General features: G+C 38.3%; 1 protein-coding gene across 4 annotated transcripts in view; it reads right to left on the bottom strand.

Annotated features, from left to right (window-relative positions):
- Positions 1–25,071, bottom strand: part of MCU (mitochondrial calcium uniporter) — a 195,096-nt gene that overhangs the window by 134,621 nt on the left and 35,404 nt on the right. Inside the window, exon 3 of one of the 4 annotated variants that reach the window (XM_059882562.1) lies at positions 1–25,071. This exon is cut by the window's left edge and continues 9,933 nt beyond it; it is cut by the window's right edge and continues 16,724 nt beyond it. The exons of the other annotated variants lie outside the window; for them this stretch is intronic. The gene's annotated coding sequence lies outside the window, so the exon portion shown is untranslated. 4 annotated transcript variants of the gene reach the window in all.

Genomic DNA, 25,071 nt, shown 5'->3' with positions numbered 1-25,071 from the left:
GCAAATTTTCAGAAGGCAGAAAATGAACAATAACTTTTTTCTTTAGATGTGTTTCAAGTTGATACACAGTGGTTTATTTTTAATAATTTATTTTTATTATTTATTTTAGGTTGCAATGGGTTTTCGTTGCTGAACACGGGTTTTCTCTAGTCGTGGCAAGCAGGGGCTACTCTAGCTGCAGCGTGCGGGCTTCTCACTGTGACGGCTCCTCTTGTTGTGGAGCACAGGCTTTATACACACGGGCTTCAACAGCTGCAGCGTGCAGGCTTCAGTAGTTGTGGTACACAGGCTTAGGTGTTCCACAGAATGTGGAATCTTCCTGGCCCAGGGATAGAACCCATGTACCCTGCACTGAAAGGCAGATTCTTATATACCGTATCACCAGGGAAGTCCAAGATACAGTAGAGTTGACACAGAGGTTGTTATTGAAGATTTGCATCTGACAGATCTGTGCTTCTGTGGCCATAATTTATATAAAATGTATTTAAAAGCAATTTAAAGTCAAATTTAAATTTTTAACTTTTCAAGATGTAGTCTATTCACTTTAATTTTTCTCTTTCATGAAAACTGTGTTTGGGTTTCTGAGGTGCTGGCTGGCTGACTCTGATGGTTCACAGATAATCACTGCTCCAAATCCTATCCGGGATTGTTCTCCTGTGTCATCTTCCCTTTCCTAACACAGAACAATTTGGGTTCCTGTACTCAATTGGAACACAGAGAGTTTTCCAACACCATCAATAAGCAATTCTTGAACACCAGCAGGGTGTCCAAGAAGTCAACTTAATTCTGATCTGACACCATCCCCCTGGAGAGAAAGCGAGAAATTCAGGAGCAATTAGATGGAAGAGAAGTATAGGGCAAGGTATATGAGAAGGAGGGCTTCTCCAGGTAGACCATTTCCCCTGCATCTCCACATGTTCACCGACCTGAAGCTTCAAGCAATGATTTCTGAAGCAGAAGATCTGAAAAGACCAACTAAGGACCACTGATTTCCTACTGGAGGCCATTAAAAAAGGTTTTTTCTGATGTAATGGCATTTAAAACAGTGCAATTACATAGAAAACATTTAAAATTTATCCTGAGAGCTGGTTTTAAATAGAAAACAGATTATAGGTATAAATGAGCAATTCACAGTAGGAGAACCATGAATAGTTAAGAAATACTTTAAAGTACTCAACTTCACTCATAATCAGGAAGATGATTCAAAAGACTTTGAGATTCCATTTCATATCCATCATATAGGTTAAAAATATAATAAAAAAAAAACTGTCAACAACAAGTGTTGAAAAGGATATGAAACAATCTAAACTCTTATATACACTACTGGCAGAAAAATAAATTGGTGTGACCACTTTGGGGAGCATCTGTAAAGGAAAACATGTAAACCCTATATCCCAATAATCCTAGTCATAGGCAAACCACAGAGAAAGCCTGGCACATGTACCCAAGGAGACCTGCACAACAATGTTCACAGCTATATTCTTATTAGGGGAAAAAATGGAATAGCTGCATGACTATCAATAGGAGGATAGATAACAATGTTCAAAAACTTCTTGCTGAATGAATGACACTGAGGGATGAATAACAATTTTCTCAAAGGAGGTCAGAGCCTCAGGAATATGTGGGACAATACCAAAAAGTATAAAGAAAAAGAGTATGGTACACAAAAACGGAAGACAAACTGTGATACATTAAACAATGGAATACTATTCAGCAGTAAAAAAAGGAACAAACCACTGAACAACATGGAACATGTCATTGGAACCACTGGAACAATATGGATGAATCTCAAAGGCATTACACTGAGTAAAAGAAGCCACTTTCAAACATTACACACTATTTGATTCCCTTTATATGAAAATCTGCAAAAGGCAAAAGTATAGGAACAGAAAACAGATCAAAGGTTGCCAGGGGTTAGGGCTGAGAGGAGGGTTTAAGTACAGCAGAAAGCACAAGAGAATTTTAGAGGTGGTGAAACTGGTGTTCTGATTACTGAGGTGGTTACACAAATCTACATGTGTGTAAAATTCAAATAAATATACACTTCAAAAACCCAATTTTATTATACATAATCTTTAAACTTCTGATAAAAAAATCAAGATCTCCTCCAGAGAGATATATATCTGAGATTTATGACATCATTTACCATGTATCTTTTATACATAAAAGGCCACCAGATCATGCAGTTAGATGGCCATCCACACAAATACTATGACGTCTTCCTCAAAAAATCGTTAACAAAAGCCTAAATAAGGGCACTGAAGAATAAAAATCAAATATATAATCAATGTCTTATAACAAAATTTGCTTACAAAGTACCCATTTTTTGTACTTGTTTTATGAAGTTAATTTATAGAATTTAAAGGCAATAACTTGCACAATTAAAAGAAGTTTTTTCTGTCACAATGGTTTCACGCTTGCAAAACTTTCTTGCAGGGATAGGAGATATTGCTGGAATTAAATTAAAGAATTAAATTAAAATTCTTTATCTTTTCCTTCTCATTCATCTTCTCAATTTCAGTGTTCTCTGAATAAAAAATTATCTAAATCCTGGGATGGAGACTCCACCAACAGATCAGGACATTAACAGTGAAAACTTCCATGAATTCCCTTTCCACAGCCTACTAGGGTTGCCTAAAGAGCAGACAGCAAAGCTATAACACTGCCCTTTAACTCCGGTGACTATGTGTCCCAATCTGCCTGGGACAGCCCTGGTTTAACACCTGCTGTCCTGACATAACTATTAATACCACCTACTTTCAGGTTAAAGGTGCTGAGTTTAAGACAATGAATTATATGGCCATTCTACCCTTAACCCATTTTCCTTTAGGAATCTAATTCACAATTCCTACCTATTACCAAGAAACAGAAAGGAGACCTATAAAGAGAAGCCCTTATACCAGGTTGGGTTTTTTTTTAAAAGATAGGAAAAATGAATTTAATTAATCTAATGTGTTGTAGTTACTTATTTGGTCAATTATAGCTAATAAAATCCTCTTCTTAGGATTCTATAAATACCCTAAAACTCTAGTGAATCCATACCCTCAGATTTAATATCACAGGAAAAACTTCTAGTTATGCTGAAAAAAAAAACAAATTACCTATTTAAAATCTCTACCCATGTCTCTATCCTCATTTTAAAGTTATTTAATAGTGTAGAGAGGCCAGTTGCTTTTTTAAAAAAAATTGAAGTATAGTTGACTCACACTTTTATGTTAGTTTCATGTGTACAATATAGTAATTTGATATTTTTATAGATAATATTCCCCAAAGTTATTATAAAATATTGGCCATATTCCTTGTTCTGTACATTACATCCTTGTAATTTACTCATTTTATTCTTAGCAGTTTTCAACCTCTTACTCCCCTTCACCTATTTTGAAAGTGAAAATCACTCAGTCATGTCCGATTCTTCACGACCCCATGGAGTACACAGTCCATGGAATTCTCCAGGCCAGAATACTGGAGCGGGTAGCCTATCCCTTCTCCAGAGGATCTTCCTGACCCAGGAATTGAACCGGGGTCTCCTGCATTGCTTCCCTGGTGGCTCAGATGGTAAAACATCTTCCTGCAATGCGGGAGACCCGGGTTCAATCCCTGGGTTGGAAAGATCCCCTGGAGAAAGAAATGGCAACCCACTCCAGTACTCTTGCCTGGAAAATCCATGGATGGAGGGCCTGGTAGGCTACAGTCCATGTGGTCACAAAGAGTCGGACATCGACTGAGCGACTTCACTTTCCCTTTTCTCCTGCACTGCAGGCAGATTCTTCACCAACTGAGCTATGAGGGAAACACCCATTTCACCCCTCCCCCATACCTCTTTCCTCTGGTAACCACTAGTTTGGTCTTTGTATCTGTGAGTCTGTTTTGTTTTGCTTAGTTTTTAGATACCACATGTAAGTAAAAACATACAGTATTTGTTTTTCTCTTATTTTTCTAAGCATAACATCCCCTAGGTCCATCCATGAGGTTCCAAATGGTAAAATTTCATTTTTTTGTATGGTTAAGTAACATTCCATTGCATACATATGTAGTATGCATCCATACTACAAATTCTTTACTAAAGGCCAGTTCTTTTTATTACAGTTGAGGATACTATTTGCCAAACTCAAGGAAGCTAAATGGCTCCAATATGTTGTATCTCCAGATGGTAGTTTACCTCTGTTTCTTTGATGTGATATCATTCATTATCAAAGAAAAACCAGGTTTCAAATTACAATTATTTCTTGAGACTATAACAAACATGGACTAGTTAGTGTATCTTTCTTGTAAAATCTACCTAAAGCAATGAACCTACTTCCTCAGAGAATGAACTATCCAGACTCCTTATATCTCCTTGTCATCCACCCTTTGGACAGGTCACTGGATAGGAAAAGGTTAATATTTGCTCTCATTCCTTGGTAACAAATCTGATGGGATAAAGAGAATAAGATAACAGACCTACACTATGTTACAACCGCTATTAGTCACATGATTATTGAGCTGTGTGGTAAGATTTTGAGGACTGAGTACCCCCAATAACTCAATTTTTTCACCTGCTTCTTTTTACCTTTTCTAATGTGGCTACTAAAAAGTTTTAAATTACATACATGCTGCATCATATTCCTATTGAACAGACCTATAATAGACTGTTTTAATGTGTTTCCATAATAGTTTTCATAATAACAATAGCAGGTATATTACCGAGATAGTTTTAAAGTCTTTGCAATGGCACACAAAGTTCCTAAGCAACAAAATTATCTGTAACAAGAACAGTCCTTGTTACTGTACATTAACAAGCAGTACACTCTTTTTAAAAGATTTCTAAAAGAGAAGAAAATGAAAACCAAAGCAAAACCTGTAATATTTCTTAATGTAATACTCCTCACGTTTTTCTTTTGGTTTTTCTTTCCTTCTTTTTAAAAACTGCTGGTTCAAGGAATATTCTTAACTATTTGTCAAGGCACTGTGCAATCTCTGAAATATATCAAAGCAATCAACCATAGATTTAAGAACACAATAACAGCTTGGGAAATCTACCTCCATAGCAGAGTGCAATGCCAGATCAGGAAGCAAAACCTAGGCCAGGAACATAAGACTAAATACAGCATACAGGAGGCAACCTGAGTTCAAACAAAAATAAGCTCAAACTATTACCCCGTAACACTTTGTCCTATCTGCTCCCCAACTTTTCTTTTTTTTTCAGTTTATGCTGCTGCTGCTGCTGCTAAGTCACTTCAGTTGTGTCCGACTCTGTGCGACTCCATGGACTGCACCCCACCAGGCTCCTCCGTCTCTGGGATTCTCCAGGCAAGAACACTGGAGTGGACTGCCATTTCCCTCCCCAATGCAGGAAAGTGAAAAGTGAAAGTGAAGTCGCTCAGTCATGCCTACCAGGCTCCTTCGTCCATGGGATTTTCCAGGCAAGAACACTGGAGTGGGTTGTCATTTCCTTCTCCAATGCATGAAAGTGAAAAGTGAAAGTGAAGTCGCTCAGTCATGCCTACCAGGCTCCTCCGTCCATGGGATTTTCCAGGCAAGAGTACTGGAGTGGGGTGCCATTGCCTTCTCCTTTTAGTTTATAGTGAAGTTGCCCAGTCGTGTCCAACTCTTTGCAACCCCATGGACTGTAGCCTACCAGGCTCCTCCGTCCATGGGATTTTCCAGGCAAGAGTACTGGAGTGGGGTGCCATTGCCTTCTCCTTTTAGTTTATAGTGAAGTTGCTCAGTCGTGTCCAACTCTTTGCAACCCCATGGACTGTAGCCTACCAGGCTCCTCCGTCCACGGGATTTTCCAGGCAAGAGTACTGGACTGGGGTGCCATTGCCTTCTCCTTTTAGTTTATAGTGAAGTTGCTCAGTTGTGCCCAACTCTTTGCAACCCCATGGACTGCAGTCCACCAGGCTCCTCCCTCCATGGGATTTTTCAGGCAAGAATACTGGAGTGGGTTGCCTTTTCCTTCTCCAGGGGATCTTCCCGACCCATGGATCAAACCCAGGTCTCCTGCATTGTAGGCAGACGCTTTACCCTCTGAGCCACCAGGGAAGCTAATTTCGGTCACAGATGTAGGCTGAAAAGCCCTAAACAGTTACATTGTTGGGTTCAGAATTCCCTTTATAGTTCCAAATTTCAAATAGAGTAATTTCATGCTTCATAACCTACCATGAGGTGTTTACCAAACTTCTAAATAAACGATAAAAAAAATCAGGCCCCGCCCAATCCCCTATACACTGACAAGTCTTGATATCTCAGAGTTGGTATTAGAAGAACAAAATAAATTCCTTCTCCTCTATCCTGGCTTACCTTACATGGTACCAATTATAACAAACTGGTATTAATTTCAGATGGCTCCTGAAATTACAATTACAAATATAGCATAAAAATCTCCAAAGTTACTAGTATAATCTCTGTTTGGAAGCAATTTCAGATACTTCAAACACTGAATCTTATTACAATCCTAGAATAAATAGGAGACCTAAAAATAATGGACTTTAGACTTATAGGACAGAGCTTCAATAAATATAATTCAAAATGATACATCTCTCTAGAGGAAGATTTATCCAATTTAAAAGGGAAGTAATATTTATACAGATAACAGGACATTTATGCCTCTGACACTTAAATTTAACTAAAAATCTACTGTACAAAAGTTTTGTTTTTTTCTAAACAACCACATAAAATTGGATTCTCCAGATATGTGATGTAACTTGGAGCTTCTGCTCAAGTATTTTTTCCTTTAAAGTCTGGCCATATTCAAGCATTTTATGGAGGCTTCTGATTTTTGCAAAACTATAGCTATGCCAGTGTGTAGTTGGTATCAGTCCTGTATTTGACTATTATAGCCAACGGTTACACCACTAGGTTCCATGCCCTACTAGCACACAGAAGGTGCTCGATAAATATTTGCTGAGAAAATAACTGAGAAGATGGAAATACAACTGCACACTAGTATCAGATGCAAAGAAAAACCGGATGCAAGGAAACAAAATACAGGTAGAACTAGGTAGGATGCCCTTCCACTAAAAACACTAAAAACAGCCATCAGCACGGGATGATGAGAGGGTTTTGTAGATAGACAGTGGTGATAGTTCACGACAATGTCAATGTATTTAATGTCACCGAATTGTACACTTAAATATGATTAAAATGGTAAATTTTATATGCATATTGTGCATGTGTGTGTGCTTAGTCATGTTCAACTCTTTGCAACCCCCAAGGACTGCAGCCTGCCAGGCTCCTCTGTCCATGGAATTTTCCAGGCAAAAATACTAGAGAGGGTTGCCATTTCTTCCTCCAGGGGATCTTCTCTACGAGGAATGAGGGACGGAACCCGAGTCATGCAGCTCCTGCATTGGAAGGCAGATTCTTTACCACTTGGTCACCTGGGAATTATGTACATTGTACCACAGCTTAAAAAAAATGTAATAGCTACTCAGCCAAGGATGACTACAGACTTCCACAGGAAAATACTGAGACTATGGTGAGAAATTCTGGGCATGTAAAACATTATGGTATATGGTGCAGTTAAAAAAAAAAAAAAAAAACCTTTAAAATAAGAAAAAAGACTCTCACTGTGAGGATACTATTTTACAAAATATCTGTGTTTGCTAAATTCTTGTGACAAAAAGTAACATACTTTGGTAACTGTTTATGTATAAAATACTAAATAACATTTGTTCTATGGGAAGAAAAACTAAGTATACCTCTAGGTAAATGGAATTTGAGTCTTTAGATATAAACCTGCTTGCTTAAAAAACTGAATTAAACTGTTTTAAGTTGTCCATAAGCTCTTCAAGTTTATATATTTTTAACTCATGTAGACTAACCACATAAATGATTTTATAATATTAATATGAAATACTTATTTGCAGATCTTATTGTTCAGTCGCTATGTGGTATCCAACTCTTTTGAGACCCCATAGACTACAGCCTACCAGCTCCTCTGTCCATGGGATTACCTAGACAAGAGTACTGGAGTGGGTTCCCATTTCCTTCTCCAGGGAATGATCTTCCCCACTCAGGAACTGAGCCTGTATTTCCTGCTTGGCAGGTGGATTCTGAGCCACCAGGGAAGCATGCAGATCTTATTTACGCAAATCCAAAAGAGGGGCAAGTCACTTTAAGGAAAGAAAACTGATAAACCAAATGCCCAGTGGCTAAAAGATAATGTGAAATCTCAACTAGTGACCGGGGACTATCTGTTGACCCAGAGGTCTATCTGAACATTCTTCCAACACTCTCCAATAAAACTCAGGAACAGGCCTTGCAGAAAGAAATCTGCCCTGTAGCTCAAAGAAATCTGGTATGAATGAGATGTTTTTAAGAAAAAGAGGGGGCCTGTGATTTTTGAACAACCACCAGCCTTGCAGTTTCATTTCACTTTCTGTCTCAAAGTTGTGACCAGTTAGCCAAAAATTCTAGTATGTTCTCCTCCTCACCAACCCTTCTGGATTTAAGTTGGCAAAATGAAATCAGTCCACTGATCAAGTCTGCACTTGGTCTGTCACTAAGTAGGAATATCATGTTAATGCTAACGTTAACCATACAAAAATAAAGACAGACAAAACAACAACAGCAAAAAAAACGCTTCTTTAGATCTAGGATGGGAGGAATAAAGTCATAAGATAGTCATTATATAATAAAAAGAAAATTTATATAGAAATACTTTCTATATTAAGGATGGGCTTATTAATAAAAGAAACTGGGCTAAAACAAATTTCGAATGGGCTTCCCTGGTGGCTCGGTGGTAAAGAATCCTCCTGCCAATGCCCGAGATACAGGTTCGATTCCTGGATCAGTAAGATCCCCTGGAGAAGAAATGGAAACCCACTCCAGTTATTCTTGCCTGGAATATCCAATGGACATAGAAGCCTTGGCTACAAGCCATGGGGTCACAAAAAGTCAAACATGACTTGGTGGCTAAACAACAACAATTTTCAAATGACAAAACAATAAAAACAAAGAAACAAAAAATACATATATAAGACTGTCAAAAGAAAGATGAGAAAAAGGTGAGTTACAGCATTACCAACAAAAAACAAATGACTGGAGAAAGCCACACAGTTTAGTTATACTACAGAACAGCATATTGGCTTAGCTTCTCAGATTCAGCTTCCATAACGCACCAAGAGAACGTCAAGTATAGGTAAAGCTACTATATAGAACAAGGGTTATTTTCAGTATAATCAGTTGTCTCAAATTCTGTCACGGATATTCCAAATCTTTCATGGTTTCTTCACAGCTACTCTTCCAATAAGAGCATCCTCCTTTCTAGGTGATAATGCGAAATCAATCTTTTTTGTTTTAGGTTTCTTTCATTTGCTTCTAAATTCATAAACCAATATACAACTTATACTGCAAGCTTCTAGAAGCAGAATTATGACTTATATAGCACCTTAAAGGAACAAGTGAACCAAGAACTTCCAGACATTCAAGCTGGATTTAGAAAAGGCAGAGGAACCAGAGATGAAATTGCCAACATCCGTTGGATCATCAAAAAAGCAGAGAACTCCAGAAAAACATCTACTTCTGCTTCACTGACTATGCTAAAGCCTTTGACTGGGTGGATCACAACAAACTGCGGGAAATTCTTCAAGAGATGGGAATACCAGACCACTTTACCTGCCTCCTGAGATAACTATATGCAGGTCAAAAAGCAACAGTTAGAACCAGATATGGAACAACAGACTGGTTCCAAATTGGGAAAGGAGTACATCAAGGCTGTATACTGTCACCCTGCTTATTTAACTTATATGGGGAGTGCATCATGCAAAATGCTGGACTGGATGAAGCACAAACTAGAATCAAGATTGCTGGAAGAAATACCAATAACCTCAGATATGCAGATGACACCACCTTAAGGGAGAAAGCAAAGAAGAACTAAAGAGCCTCTTGATGAAAGTGAAAGAGGAGACTGAAAAAGCTGGCTTAAACTCAACATTCAAAAAATAAAGCTCATGGCATCCGGTTCCATCACTTCATGGCAAATAGATGGGGAAACAACAGAAACAGTGACAGACTATTTTCCCTTGGGCTCCAAAATCACTGCAGATGGTGACTGCAGCCATGAAATTAAAAGACGCTTGCTCCTTGGAAGAAAAGCTAGGACAAACCTAGACAGAGTATTAAAAAGCAGAGGCATTACTTTGCTGACAAAGGTCCGTATAGTCAGAGCTTTGGTTTTTCCAGTAGTCATGTACGAATGTGAGAGCTGGACCATAAATAAGGCTGAGCACTGAAGAACTGATGCTTTTGAACTGTGGTGTAGGAGAAGACTCTTGAGGGCCCCGGGGACAGCAAGGAGATCAATCAATCCTAAAAGAAATCAACCCTGAATATTCAATGGAAGGACTGATGCTGAAGCTGAAACTCCAATACTTTGACCACCTGATGCAAAGAGCTAACTCATTAGAAAAGACCCGGATGCTGGGAAAGATTGAAGGCAGGAGGAGAAGGGGACGACATAGGATGAGACGGTTGGATGGCATCACTGACTCAATGGACATGAGTTTGAGCAAGCTCTGGGAGATGGTGGAGGACAGCAAAGCCTGGGGTGCTGCAGTCATGGGGTCACAAAGAGTCGGAGACAACTGAACAACAGCATCAAAGGAACAAGTACAGAAAAAGAAAAGCTTTCAATGACGAAACAGTGCCTGATACACAGAAGGTACCAAGTATAAATATTTTGAGTGAATAAAGGAATGCACTGTAGCAAAGTTTACCATCTTCCCCTCATAAAGATGTTTATATTAAAGGGGATTAAGAAATGTTTCTCCAGACAGCTAATCTCCAGGCAAGACAATGGAACATAATGTGGTGACCAAGTGGCTCATTCTCACACTCACACTCTTTCCTACCACCACGATTCCCCACCCTCAACATGCTCCAGCCACTCAAACACACTCATTATACATATACATCTAATACCAAAGCCAAATATAAAGAATTTGTTTCTTCCCTTTCTCTGACTTCCTGCCTTGAATAAAATCTCCAGTAATATTTACAGATTTGTATCCCTTAAAAATCAGCTCAGGAATTGTCCAAATGAGCAAGCAGCCATTCTAACCCTGTCTTCAAGAGAATGACCTTTTCCTAACCCAGGTTCTCTGGTGCTTTCTATCTGCTCCAATAGGTAAAGTCACTCCCTAAAACTTCTTCACAGTCCTGGCATGGCCAACAGATTCTTTATAATTAATGGCTCTTTGTTATTAGGCATACCCATATATGTGGAAGTTGTTGGGCAAGACATTTGTATGTCCAATATGAACCCTGTGTCAATATGAACCATTGTGTCCTATATGAACCCTACTAGCTAGAGTTTTCACTCAGTGACTTCAGTCAATGAATAGGCAAGCACTCAATGTACACATGAAAATTATAGCTATTAATTTATAAATAAAACAGTGACCAGTGGTGACCAGTAGGTTTTGACTGTAAGAGTTTCATTTCTCATAAAAGTTTTCATTTCTGAGCATTATTTACTTATTAAAAGGCCTAGAAGTCTAAAAGGTGGCTGAAATGTATAAAAAACATGCTGAAAACCTCTAAGGAAAAATGGTAAAGCAACAGAGTATAAATTAAATTGCCAGTCTGAAGAAACCCCTATGACAACAAAGATGGACAGAGTACACAGAAAAAAACAGAAACAAGTAGAAACGAGAAGATTAATCAAACAGAAGTCTTAGATACAAATAATCTACAAACCACAGTCAATTTGGAAGCATGACACAGGAAATGTCAACAGTGGTGACCACTGACCACAGGGAACATGGACAATCTTCTCACAGTACAGATGCCTTTCATTCCATCTGGTACAAAAATACCTTCCACTTTCAAAAGACTATTTCTAGATGTTTATCTTTTGCAGTGAACGGCTATAAATTACAGGGACATTTTTTATGTAATTTGCTTATGCCTACTGAAACCTATAGGGCTTCCCCAGTGGCTCAGCAGTAAATAACCTGCCGGCAATGAAGGAGACACAAGTTCAATCTCTGGGTCGAGAAGATCACCTAGAGGAGGAAATGGCAACCAGTTTTCTTGCCTGGGAAATCCCATGGACAGAGTCTGGGGTTGCAAAAGAGTCAGACAAAACTTAGCAGTTAATCAACAACACAACATTGAAACCTATATTCAGTTACAACCAGTTACATGCTTGATTATTAAACTCATTAACTGTTGTTTGAGGTGGGGGGAAAGGTAGTTAATTGTGTATATAATTAAACATATGAATACATGCATTAATATTTTATTAACAACTACTGAAATATGCTGGAACAGTCCACATTATGCCAAACATAACCAGAAACTATTTTACACATCTCGTAAGTCTTTGCCTGATTTAAAAACTCTTCTCTCTCAGAACCATGCTCTCATCTCCCCACCGCCACAACCAGATTAAAGCATCTGTCCTGACAGATAGTTCATGAAGAGAGATGACCTCACCTAAGAGCAACACACTGGCTGTCCAGGCAAAGGAGCAAATGACTCACAGGACCTGCTGGCTTGGACTCACCCTTGCACTACATCAGCTTTTATGACCTCGCTGCAATCAAAGTCAGAAATTAAGAAAACAAATAACATATAGGATATGCATACAGAAAGGAGTCAGAGGTCAGGAAAAAATGCAGTAACTAAAAAATCATAATTCTGAAGCTTGGTCGTTTCAGAAATTCTAAGACAACCAATGAATAAGAAGTTTTATTTGGGAAAAATCATTCCTAAAAGTTATTTCAATACATTTTACTGTTATGATTAGCCATGAACTATGGAATCTGCTATTTTGAGGTAACAGAAGAAAAAGCTTCACACCAGAAGGGAAGAAATCATGAGAGAGAGCACACTTTTCCAGCTGGCTATAGAATAGTAAGCAAGAGAGCTATTATTAATTAAAATACAACAAGGAGAAAAAAAACACTGACAGATTCAAAGCAAAATAACAATAAAAAAAATCTTTTTCCACTTGGTTAACTTCGTATACTAAGCCTAGCCTACTAAGAAAAAGGAGGCTAAATAAATAACCACACACTGCTGCCTCCCCCGCCCCACCCCCCACCAAGCTCTACACTGCAAAACGTCAGACTACAGGAGCATAAGAAGTCAGCTTTCTTTAAAATGGAAAATTTTCCTCTATTTCATAAACAGAGCAGCCTGAAGGAACTGCTGCAAGGAAGGCTATTAAGATGCTAAATTTGCCTACAACTGAAATTAACACTTTTTAGCTAGAATTCAAAGAAAACAGGCATATATATAGTCTGACTTTATCACCTTTCCAATTCCCAACACTACACATTTTTTAAAACCCTACTTGGGGAAAAAAAAAAAAAAAAAACCTACTTGACACAATAAATTTAACAAGATTCAAATTATGCTAAGCATAATTTCAAGTGTTATTTTTAAAGTATATAAAATGGAACGGTCTATCTCAAATCTGAGTATGGACTTCAATGTATACTCATTCCAGCCTTTTCTTTTACAGCAACAAGTCACTAGTAGTCAAAAAAATTTTAAGGAAAGTTACTCCTGGACACTCCAATTTACAGTTCCAACTTCAGTAACTAAAAAAATTTCCTGTGCCTCAACTATGAGCAGCATATCACTGTGGCATGACATTCAAGCCTAAGTATTTACACTAAGAGTATAAGTATTTACACTAAGTATTTACATATTACCTGTCTTCCAATACATATCCAAAAATACTTTTGGCTCCAGCTGAACATAATAATGAGGGGGTATTCTATGTAACAACAGTATAAATTACTGGGGCCTTGAATAAAGAGCTGGAGCCTTGAAGAATGAACATTTTGACAGGTAGAAACATTTAGGTAGAAACCTTCAGAAGGACAATCAACATAAAAAGAGGCCATGAACAAAGACAGAACCATGAGGCATGTCTCAGGAATCCAGCACAGCAAAAGTCTAGGTTCCTAAAGGGAGAGAAGACAAAAGATGAACCTGGAAGATCACACTTGGTTCAAACCATGAAAAGACTTTTAATACCAACGTTCACAAATTTTAAGCTTTATTCTCCAGGAAACAGTTTAAGCAGAAGGGTGACTATTAAAAACTGTGTACCAAATACAGAACTTCCACAGATAAGAAATTACAAGTTTCATATAACATTTCCTTATGTTCTGTTATTTATAACCCTGAACTACTGAAATATGAAGCTAGGATGTCAACACTCTGGCTATCAGTACTCAACGTTTCCTTTTTCAACACAAATTAAAAATCCACATTTCCTTGCTTAGGATAAACTTTCTAGAAAGGCTTTGTCTTTTTGTCCCATTTCACCTAAAACAAACAGCACAAACCAGAGGAAAAAGTAGAGTCTTTTCTAAAGTCTGCTCAGTCTGAAAGCTCAATCTGGCACATAGGGTACACACCACTTTGTTACTATATATGACTGGTGCCATTCCCTACTCCATGAGGCTATTTTTGATTCGTTGTACATACAACTAAAGGAGGGATGAATGAGAAGAATTTCTCAGTGCCCCAGGGTACTTACTCATAAAACTTTACTCCTTTCCTCCCCTCTATCTTCCTCAGAAAAACTTTTTGATTACTATAATTATAAGCTTTATTCCGTTAACAGAGCCGGAAAGCTTTCCAGTGGTTTTACTTATAACAGACTATAACTCTGTCCCCAGTTCTAGCCTAAAGCTTTCTCATTCTTTTAAATTATTACAGGATTTCTCCAGCTGCACTAACTCCCAGAAGCCTGCAAATCCTCACAATTACTAAAGCAGCAAGCAGTAGATTATAGGTACTACTGTACCTACAGATAACCCCCATCTATACCACTGCTTCGGAGAAGGCAACGGCGCCCCACTCCAGTACTCTGGCCTGGAAAATCCCATGGATGGAGGAGCCTGGTAGGCTCCAGTCCATGGGGTCGCTAGAGTCGGACACGACTGAGTGACTTCACTTTCACTTTTCACTTTCATGCACTGGAGAAGGAAATGGCAACCCACTCCAGTGTTCTTGCCTGGAGAATCCCAGGGACGGGGGAGCCTGGTGGGCTGCCATCTATGGGGTTGCACAGAGTCGGACACGACTGAAGCGACTTAGCAGCAGCAGCAGCAGCAGACCACTGCTTATCCCTACTCCCATGCCAACTTACAAGCAGGAGAACGGTAAGGAATTGTTAGGGATATAATCAACAGCTTGCTGCACCTGAAGCCTATGTCCAGGGACTGCCCACTTTTAAAATTCAGGTAAAGAGACAAGAACCAGAAAAGAGGAAGACACCGACAACTTTCCTCCATGGAATTCACAAAGGGCTGCTTCCCTTATCCTCTCAAGTTTTAAATTATAAAATCTTTTACAATTAGATTATGTGCTGTATGAGGTCTGGGGCCAAGGCTTAGCAATGTGGGTCTTTTACATGGAAGGTAGAGAATAAGTTGGTTTTTTCTTAAATAAGTATTTTTCTTGAGTAAGTATTTCTTGCATTGAGGTTTCTACTCACCCGTTTTACCACTTTTGTTTCTATCCTGCTCTAACAGAAAGTTCCTACTGTTACATTAGTGATCAGCCTTCTTTGTTTTCTTACTTCTAAGACAGTTACTCTTTAACATCTCTGAGAATCAAATCATGACTGGAAAGTTGGACTTTTCACTACTGTGGGTAACAATGGAAGAATTCCTGAAGTTTGGAAAAAGCAAGTTATTTTCAAGAAAAATGTTTGTGGCCATTTAGAGTTTAAGCCACAAATCAAACATCCTGTATGCTTCAATAACAAGACTAAGAAGCTTTACATAACACCACAGTGAATTATAAGCAAATTCTTATAGAAACTTTTCATAAACATTGAAAGCATAAACCCAGTCTGTGAAAGCACTATGATCAAACGCTAAAAGAACCATTTCTTCGAAACTGTGGTTTCTAACACGAAACAACATGTTGACATCATTCAACAATGTCCAAGATAATCTACAACTTAATTGCTAAATTCTTGGCCTAAAAATCATCAAAAAGGTACTGTTAGGCTAAGGCAAAGGAAGTATGGTAATAAATCTCTTTCCGGACAAACGTTACAGACTTTTTAAGTACTTGAGAGAACAGCAGCATTTAAAACATTAAAATCCAAAGCTAAAATTTATTAAGATAATAATGGAAGGGGGGGTGCAGCTCAGAGTTTTTGTTTACAACTTATTTATTAAGGCAGCTTAGCAACATTTCTCCCAAACATCTCCAGGAGGCAAATATTGGTCATAATCCTTCTCTCCCAACAAGCAAAAAGGGTTGGTTGGTCCTTGGTCTCCAGGGGATAAAACAGAACCATCTGAGGGAAAACAAAACACGTCTGGATTACAAGGAAATATTTTCCTTAGAGAATGCAACAATTTTTTCCTCTCGCGCTTCCTTTTAGAACTAATATTCTTTACAAGTATAGGGGTACTAGGCAGCAGAGTCAATGGGGGAGAAAATGAATCACAGAAATTAGTCAGAATCTTATTATTTAGTTATCTAATAATCCAGACCTGAGGCTGGAGGTAAATCTGAGCATACAGAATGATCTGCCAAAGCCCAACCAACTTTCACTGTCACTGTAGAGAACCGCTGAAAGGAACAAAGGCAAGCATTAAGCAAAGCACCCTCCCAAAGGTATAAAAAACCATGTACCTAACCTCCAGGTGTACACACACCTCTCAATACAAGCAAAGAATTTTAAACACTAAAAATGCTTATATTAATTTACTATATTTATTTCAAAAATTAAAGTATTAAGTTGTGTTGATTTGCAAAACAAGAACATTTATGACTTTTCCTGCTTTTTAAAAAATGGAGTAATACATACTAATTGTAAAAACTAAAATTAAATACAGAAATACATAACATGGAAAGTGACAGTCCCCTGCAACTCATCCCCCACAGACAACAATTATTAAAAGTTTAAACTACAGGATCTTACAATGTTCTATAATTACGAAATCTCAAGGCTGAGGATCCACAAAGGTAGTATGTACAATGGAGCACCTTCTTCACTCCTAACTCGAGATACCAAAATATTTACAATGTCCCTGGCCAGTATTCAGTCAGCCTCTGCTTGAACAAATTTTTTGACAAGGACCTGACTACCTCCCAAAGCATTTCATACTGGCTTTCATTCTAATACTGAGTGACTACTACCTTTCTGTCAGATCATTCTGGTTTCTCCCTTGAATACATCTCTGTTTTTAAAAATGCATCCATAAAATAAGGTACCCAGAAATGAACACAATACTCTGGAACAATCATACTCCTTATTCTGGACTTTGCTTCTATTCAGTTCAGTTCAGTTGCTCAGTCGTGTCTGACTCTTTGTGACCCCATGAATCGCAGCACGCCAGGCTTCCCTGTCCATCACCAACTCCCAGAGTTCACTCAGACTCACGTCCATTGAGTCAGTGATGCCATCCAGCCATCTCATCCTCTATCGTACCCTTCTCCTCCTGCCCCCAATCCCTCCCAGCATCAGAGTCTTTTCCAATGAGTCAACTCTTCACATGAGGTGGCCAAAGTACTGGAGTTTCAGCTTTAGCATCATTCCTTCCAAAGAAATCCCAGGGCTGATCTCCTTCAGAATGGACTGGTTGGATCTCCTTGCAGTCCAAGGGACTCTCAAGGGTCTTCTCCAACACCACAGTTCAAAAGCATCAATTCTTCGGTGCTCAGCTTTCTTCACAGTCCAACTCTCACATCCATACATGACCACTGGAAAAACCATAGCCTTGACTAGATGGACCTTTGCTGGCAAAGTAATGTCTCTGCTTTTCAATATGCTATCTATTAATAGAGCTCAAATCACACTATGCACTCACACCGAACATTCTGTCAAATGAAACCCCCTCAGGTATTTTTCATGTTATCTGCTGTTAAACCACATTACATCTAGCTAAAATAACACTTATTTTTGGAATCATATGTGAATTTTACACTTCATTTCAGTTCAGTTGCTCAGTTGTGTCTGACTCTTTGTGACCCCATGAATCGCAGCACGCCAGGCCTGCCTTTTACACTTACTGATGTTTAATGCATCTTGATCATTTAGTCTATCCTTTCAGTCGAATTATTTTCAATCTCTGTTTTGAAAAACAACACATTTTCTATATAACTTATTGCCAGCTATATGGATTTGCAAAGCAAGTCATCAATAGTTCATCCATGTTATTAATAAAAATGCTGAAGACTAAAATACTATTCAGCTATAAAAAAGGACTAAAATCCTGATACATGCTACAACATGGATGGACCGTGAGAACAATATGCTTAATGAAATAAGCCAGACACAGAAAGAAAAACATTGTATGTTACATTTATATGAGGTACCTAGAATGGGCAAATTCATATAGACAGAAAGAAAAGTAGAGATTACTAGGGACCTAGAGGAAGGGAACAGAGAAGGCAATGGCAACCCACTCCAGTACTGTTGCCTGGAAAATCCCATGGACGGAGGAGCCTAGTAGGCTGCAGTCCGTGGGGTCGCTAGAGTCGGACATGACTGAGTGACTTCACTTTCACTTTTCATTTTCATGCATTGGAGAAGGAAATGGCAACCCACTCCAGTGTTCTTGCCTGGAGAATCCCAGGGACGGGGGAGCCTGGTGGGCTGCCATCTATGGGGTCGCACAGAGTTGGACACGACTGAAGCGACTTAGCAGCAGCAGCAGGGGAAGGAAAAATTATCATTTAATTGGTAGAGTATTTGGAGGGATGATGAAAAAGTTTTATGTATAGTGATAAATGTATTTAATGTTTCTGAATTGTACATTTAGTGATTAAAATATATACTATATTACATATATTTTGCCAGATAAAGGAAAAAAAGGAATGAACTACTGATAAGCGCTGAGTGGGAAAAAAAAAAAACCCATTTCAAAAGGTTACATACTGCATGAGTCCACTTATATAATATTCCTGAAATGACCAACCTAGAGAAAAGGATTACAGAATAGTTGTTGCCAGGTGTTAGGGAATAGGGAGAGAAAGATGGGTAGGATTTTAAAAGGAGAGAAAGGATCCTTATGGGGATGGAATTGTTTTGTATCTTGACTGTAATGAGGATACAGAAGCCTACACATGTAATAAAATTTCATAGAACTAATGCACACACACACACACACACACACACACACAAATGAGTAAACCTAAAACAGAAAATCTAATAAAATCTTAGGACTGTATTGATGTTACCATCCTGGTTGGGACACAGTACTACATTTTTTGCAAAATGTTATCACTGGGGGGAACTGGCTAAACAGCAAGCTGGCTCTCACTGCAATATTTCTTACAATTGCATGTGAACGTATAATTACCTCAAAATTAAAAGTTGAATTTGAAAAAATAAGTAAATTTTAAAATGCTGAACGGAAGATGACAAGGCACAGCGTCTGCCTCTACAACCGTGTTCCCGCTGTCCGCTGTTACCATGGTCAGCACCACTAGAACACCCCACCATTAGAGAGAAGCATTTATAATTTTTAAAATTCATTTTTTAATCATCTATTCTAGAATCCTGCCTGTGTCACTAATTTCTCTTGGGTCTGCAAATCTACTTTCTTCTCTTTTTCAGAAGACCCATCTTCAATTTTCCAGTATTTCTCTCATTTTCTAAGATTTCTGAAAGACCACAGATAGTTTCATGCGTAAGTTCTGACTACCATGAGCTCTTTCCCCCACCCCGCCCCCGCCCCGGGATAACCCCATGCTCTCCTTTTACGATCTTCACTATTCCCAGACGTGGGCTCTCCTTTATTAGTGTCATTTTCATCCTTCAAGTCAAAAGAGGTTCTTTATCTGAAATGTAAATAAGGATAAGAAACTGTGCTTTCACTGTCATTTGTTTAACATTATTAAATATAAACAGCAATTCTATTCCTCCTTTTTCTGTTGTTCCACAGTTTTGTTGTTTTCATTTCTTTAGAAGTATCATGTTATTTGAGCTCATTCTGTAATACTCTACAGTCACTCTTGACTGTATATCCTCCCCACTGGTCTTTTGTAAAGGTCTGTTTTAATCTGAGTCAAGCAAGAAATTTTTCTCTTGTAGTATGCATGAATCTTTAAAGAATCCTCTTCTAGTTCTACTTATAATTTCCAATTAGCATTGCTACTACTTACTTTTTCAAGATTTTTCTTTCCTTCTACCATATTCCCATTTTTAAGCCTCTGTTCAGATTCCTATTTTTGAGTTTTGTAAATGTAACTTTCAAAATAATTTTCCAAGTTTTCTTCAACAAGCATATTTTACCATTAAAAAGTTAATTTTTAAAATTAATTAATTAACTTTAATTGGAGGTTAATTACTTTATAATATTGTGGTAGTTTTTGCCATAAACTGACATGAATCAGCCACAGGTGTACATGTGTCCCCCATTCTGAACCCCCTCCCACCTCCCTCCCAATCTCATCCCTCCGGATTGTCCCAGTGCACCAGCTCTGAGTGCCCTGTTTCATGCATCGAACTTGGACTGGTCATCTATTTCACATATGGTAATAATATACATGTTTCAGTACTATTCTCTCAAATCCCACCATTGCCTTCTCCCACAGAGTCCAAAAGTCTGTTCTTTATATCTGTGTCTCTTTTGCTGTCTCACATATAGGGTCGTCATTACCATCTTTCTAAATTTCATATATATGCATTAATATACTGTATTGGTGTTTTTCTTTCTGGCTTACTTCACTCTGTATAATAGGCTCCAGTTTCATCCACCTCAATAGAACTGATTCAAATGTATTCTTTTTAATGGCTGAGTAATACTCCATTGTGTATATGTACCACAGCTTTCTTATCCATTCATGTGCTGATGGACATCTAGGTTGCTTCCATGTCCTGGCTATTGTAAACAGTGCTGTGATGAACATTGGGGTACACGTGTCTCTTTCAATTCTGGTTCCCTCAGTGTGTATGCCCAGCAGTGGGATTGCTGGGTCGTATGGCAGTTCTATTTCCAGTGTTTTAAGCAATCTCCGCACTGTTCTCCATAGTGGCTGTACTAGTTTGCATCCCCACCAACAGTGTAAGAGGGTTCCCTTTTCTCCACACCCTCTCCAGCATTTATTGTTTGTAGACTTTTTGATAGCAGCCATTCTGACCAGTATGAAATGGTACCTCATTGTGGTTTTTATTTGCATTTCTCTGATAATGAGTGATGGTGAACATCTAAAAAGTTAATTTTTAAAAAATAAAAGTACATCCAGATTTGCTTTGTCTACCTTCTGCAAAATTAAATCATCAGAAAGTCTTGTCAAGATTGAGCTAAATAAGACTAAGACTAAATCGAAACATAAAATATAGCAGGTACCATCAATTGAGCACTAGCTTATACACTTGTACATTTGTTGCCTCACTTTATCTTACAACAGTCTTACCAGGTAGACTTTATCCATCACATTTTACAGATGAGAAGACCAGCGTTTAGAGAGATTACTGTGGCTTGTCCAAAGTCAACCAAGGAGAAAATGGTAGATTTTTAAAACCTAGTCTGGCACCAAAGCCTGTGTGAGCTCTCTCCACCTTTCTCTCAGCAGTCCTTACAAATATTCTATTTGTTTATTTTTTCTCTTTTAATATTAATCAGGCATAAGAGCTCTTACTAAAAGATTACACTCATTAAACCCACTAAATGCAGAGGGAAAAAAAAATCACAAGGGCCGTTTTGTTCTCATGTTCTCATTACAGGAGATGCTCTCTCCTGTAATTTAATCAAGCTAAGAATATACTTAATAAGCCTCCATTTGCCACTACAAAAGATGACACATATGATAGCTATGTAAATCATTCTCATGGTCCAGTTAAACCAGTTATGAATTTTTTAATACCCAAATTCTTTTTGGGGGCGAGTTAAAAAAACTAAATATAAAATCTAAATGTTACATACAAAACCTTGCAATACCAGGTACAAGTGTTTTTTATATTCTTGATGAGTGAATGTGCTGGAGGAGTATGCCAGAAACCCAACAGCATTTGTTTGACACATGTAGCAGTCATGACTTCCTTGCTCAATGAGATTCCCAAAGGAATTAATCAGATTTAATTCAGTTCACCAGATCCTATCACATTTGATCAAAATTAATAGTGCTTTTATAAATTCTTCCATTCATCTATCTGTACATCAACAATCTCCATTTCACTTTTTTACAAACATGACTTACTCTCTTTATGACCAACTCTTTTAAAAAACTGAAAGACACTGAAAAGGACACATGACTGCCTTCTTTGAAAAAAGATCCTCTGAGTTGTCAGTTTGAAAAATGAATGGATGATAGATTCATAATGAAGTAAAGTTTTAAAAATGCATCCCCACTCTTAAAACTCAACAAAAGAAAGACAACCCAATGTAAAACTGTGCTAAGGACTGAATAGGCATTTCTCCAAAGAAGATATACAAATGGTTAAGCACATGAAAGTATATTGATCATTAGTTATTAGGGAAATGCAGATCAAAACCACAAAGAGATACCACTTCACACCCACTAACACAGCTAAAAAAGACAATAACGAGTGTCAGTAAAGATGCAGAGAAACTGGAGCATTCATAAACTGCTGATGGGAGTGTATAACGGTGCAGCCTCTTTAGAAAACAGTTTGGCAGTTCCTCAAGAAGTTAAACATAAAATTATCCTATGACCCTGCAATTTTACCACTAGATACATACTGAAGGGAAGTGAAAACATACATCCACGAAAAACCTGTATGAGAATGGTCACAGCAGCATTATTCATACTAGTAAAAAATGGAAAACCCAAATATCATTCAACTGATGAATGGATAAATAAAATATGTATTTATATATAAATATACCCACACCATGAAACATTATGAATTATAATATGCAATAAAAAGTATTGAAGTATGCTTTAACAGGGATGAATTTTAAAAACATTGTGTTGGGGCTCCCTTGGTAATTCAGTGGCAAGGGATTCACGTGCCAATGCAGGAAACATGGGTTTGATCCCTAGCCTGGGAAGATCCCATATTCCCTGGAACAAGTAAGCCCATGAGCCACTACTGAGCCTGGGCTCCAGAGCCCGGAGCTGCAACTGCTGAGCCCATGTGCCACAACTACTGAAGCTGGAGTCCCCTAGAGCCCAGGCCCAACAGGAGAAGCCACCACAAATAGAAGCCCTTGAACTGCAACTAGAGTAGGCCCTGCTTGCTGTAACTAGAGAAAAGCCTGCAGCGCAAGGAAGACTCAGCATGAAAGTGAAGGTGAAGTCGCTCAGTCGTGTCCGACTCCTAGTGACCCCACGGACTGCAGCCCACCAGGCTCCTCCCTCCATGGGATTCTCCAGGCAAGAGTACTAGAGTGGGTTGCCATTTCCTTCTCCAGGGGATCTTCCCGACCCAGGGATCGAACCCAGGTCTCCCACATTCCAGGCAGACGCTCTAACCTCTGAGCCACCAGGGAAGCCCACCACAATGAAGACTCAGCATAGCCAACAATTAATTAATTTTTTTAAAAAAAGTGTTAAGTGAAAGAAATCAGTTACAAAAGTCCATGCATTGTATGACTTCATTTAAGGGAAATGTTCAAGTTAGGAAAATCCATAGAAATAATAAAGTAAATTAGTGATTACCAGGGATGGATATAGAAGGGAATGGTGAGTGACTGCAAATGAGTACAGGGTTTCTTTCCGTGGTGATGAACATGTTCTGGATTGGATAGTGCAGAACTCTGAATATCCTTAAAACCATGGAGCTGTATACTTTAAAAGGGTGAATGCTATGGTATGGAAGTTATATCTCAATAAAGCTGTTTTTTTAAAAACAGAGAGCTTCCTATCATTTGACACTGAAGTTGAAGACAGCCATGGCCTTCCAACATCCATTCCATTGGTGCTCACTGACAAAATTACCTAGAATAAAAGACTCGAAGTCTGAATGGGGTAGTAATTTTTATTTTCTTACAGGTTTGTTCTCTGCAAATCTTTAATTATTAACATTTTGGGCTATTTAAAAATGATTTTTTTTTCCATTTGAAAAATTCTGAGGAAAAATAAGTATAACCAAACATACCAGTAAGAAAAAATCAGAGCTGTTTTTTGAGCTCAGAAAAAATGTCTTTAGACATTGCCAAATATCACTCATGGTTAAAAACCACTGTTCTAACTATACCTCTTTCACCTTTTAAAAAAAAAAATGCATTCTTCTAATGGTCATTTCTAAAAATATCTGCTGGTCATATCCTGTAGGTGCTTTCCAGAGAATGCATATGTTTCTGAATACGACCTCCTCATCTTAAACATGCAGAAGGTTTTAACACAGTTTCAATATGAGATGACAGACTCTCTTTTCCTTGTATGTATATATCCCTTGGATTTTTCCAATACTATAATAATAATGCGTGTGAAAGTGCACTGTGGGCAATGATAACTGATGTAAAGGCTGATGCCTCAATTGGGGGCTTCCTAGGCGGCTCACTGGTAAAGAATCCACCTGCCAATGCAGGAGACGTGGGTTCCATCCCCGGGTTGGGAAGATCCCCTGGAGAAGGAAATGGCAACCCACTGCAGTATTCTTGCCTGGGAAATCCCCTGGACACAAGAGTCTGGCAGACTACAGTCCATGGGGTCACAAAGAGTCAAACACAAATGAGCTACTGAGCATGCACACATGCTAAATATTTCACCTTTTCCCCATTGTGCAGTAGCAGAACAGTTTCTGAATTTGATCCTTGTCTCCCTTGTGAGCTTTGATTAGCCTAAGCTAGAAGTTTCGAAACTTCCAGACACGACCTATCAAACTGTCATAAAGTCAGTTTAGCAGAGGGACAACAAACTTACATAAGTGTAATACAAAAAGGAACAGTGCATTGTGTATAGTAAGGATAAATATTATTTCACAGAATGATTGTTAACTTGTCTGTGTATATGTGCATGTACTGAATCTTGATATAAAATATATTTCTTATTGGGGCTTGTAGTTGATTTCTCTTTAAAAAGGAGTCTAAAAAGCAATTTTCTCTCACTTCATTATATAATGCAATTCTTTAACAGGAAAGACCTATCAGTGTTATCTGGGTTTGGGGACTTCTGCTATTCTGAAGCAGTTACTAGAGCTAGTGCATTATCAGTTTAACTGTAACCACAAAGCACCATTCCCAT

Source organism: Bos taurus, chromosome 28, assembly GCF_002263795.3.
Source record: "Bos taurus isolate L1 Dominette 01449 registration number 42190680 breed Hereford chromosome 28, ARS-UCD2.0, whole genome shotgun sequence".
NCBI lineage: Eukaryota > Metazoa > Chordata > Mammalia > Artiodactyla > Bovidae > Bos > Bos taurus.
This window is presented reverse-complemented; position numbering and strand designations above follow the sequence as displayed.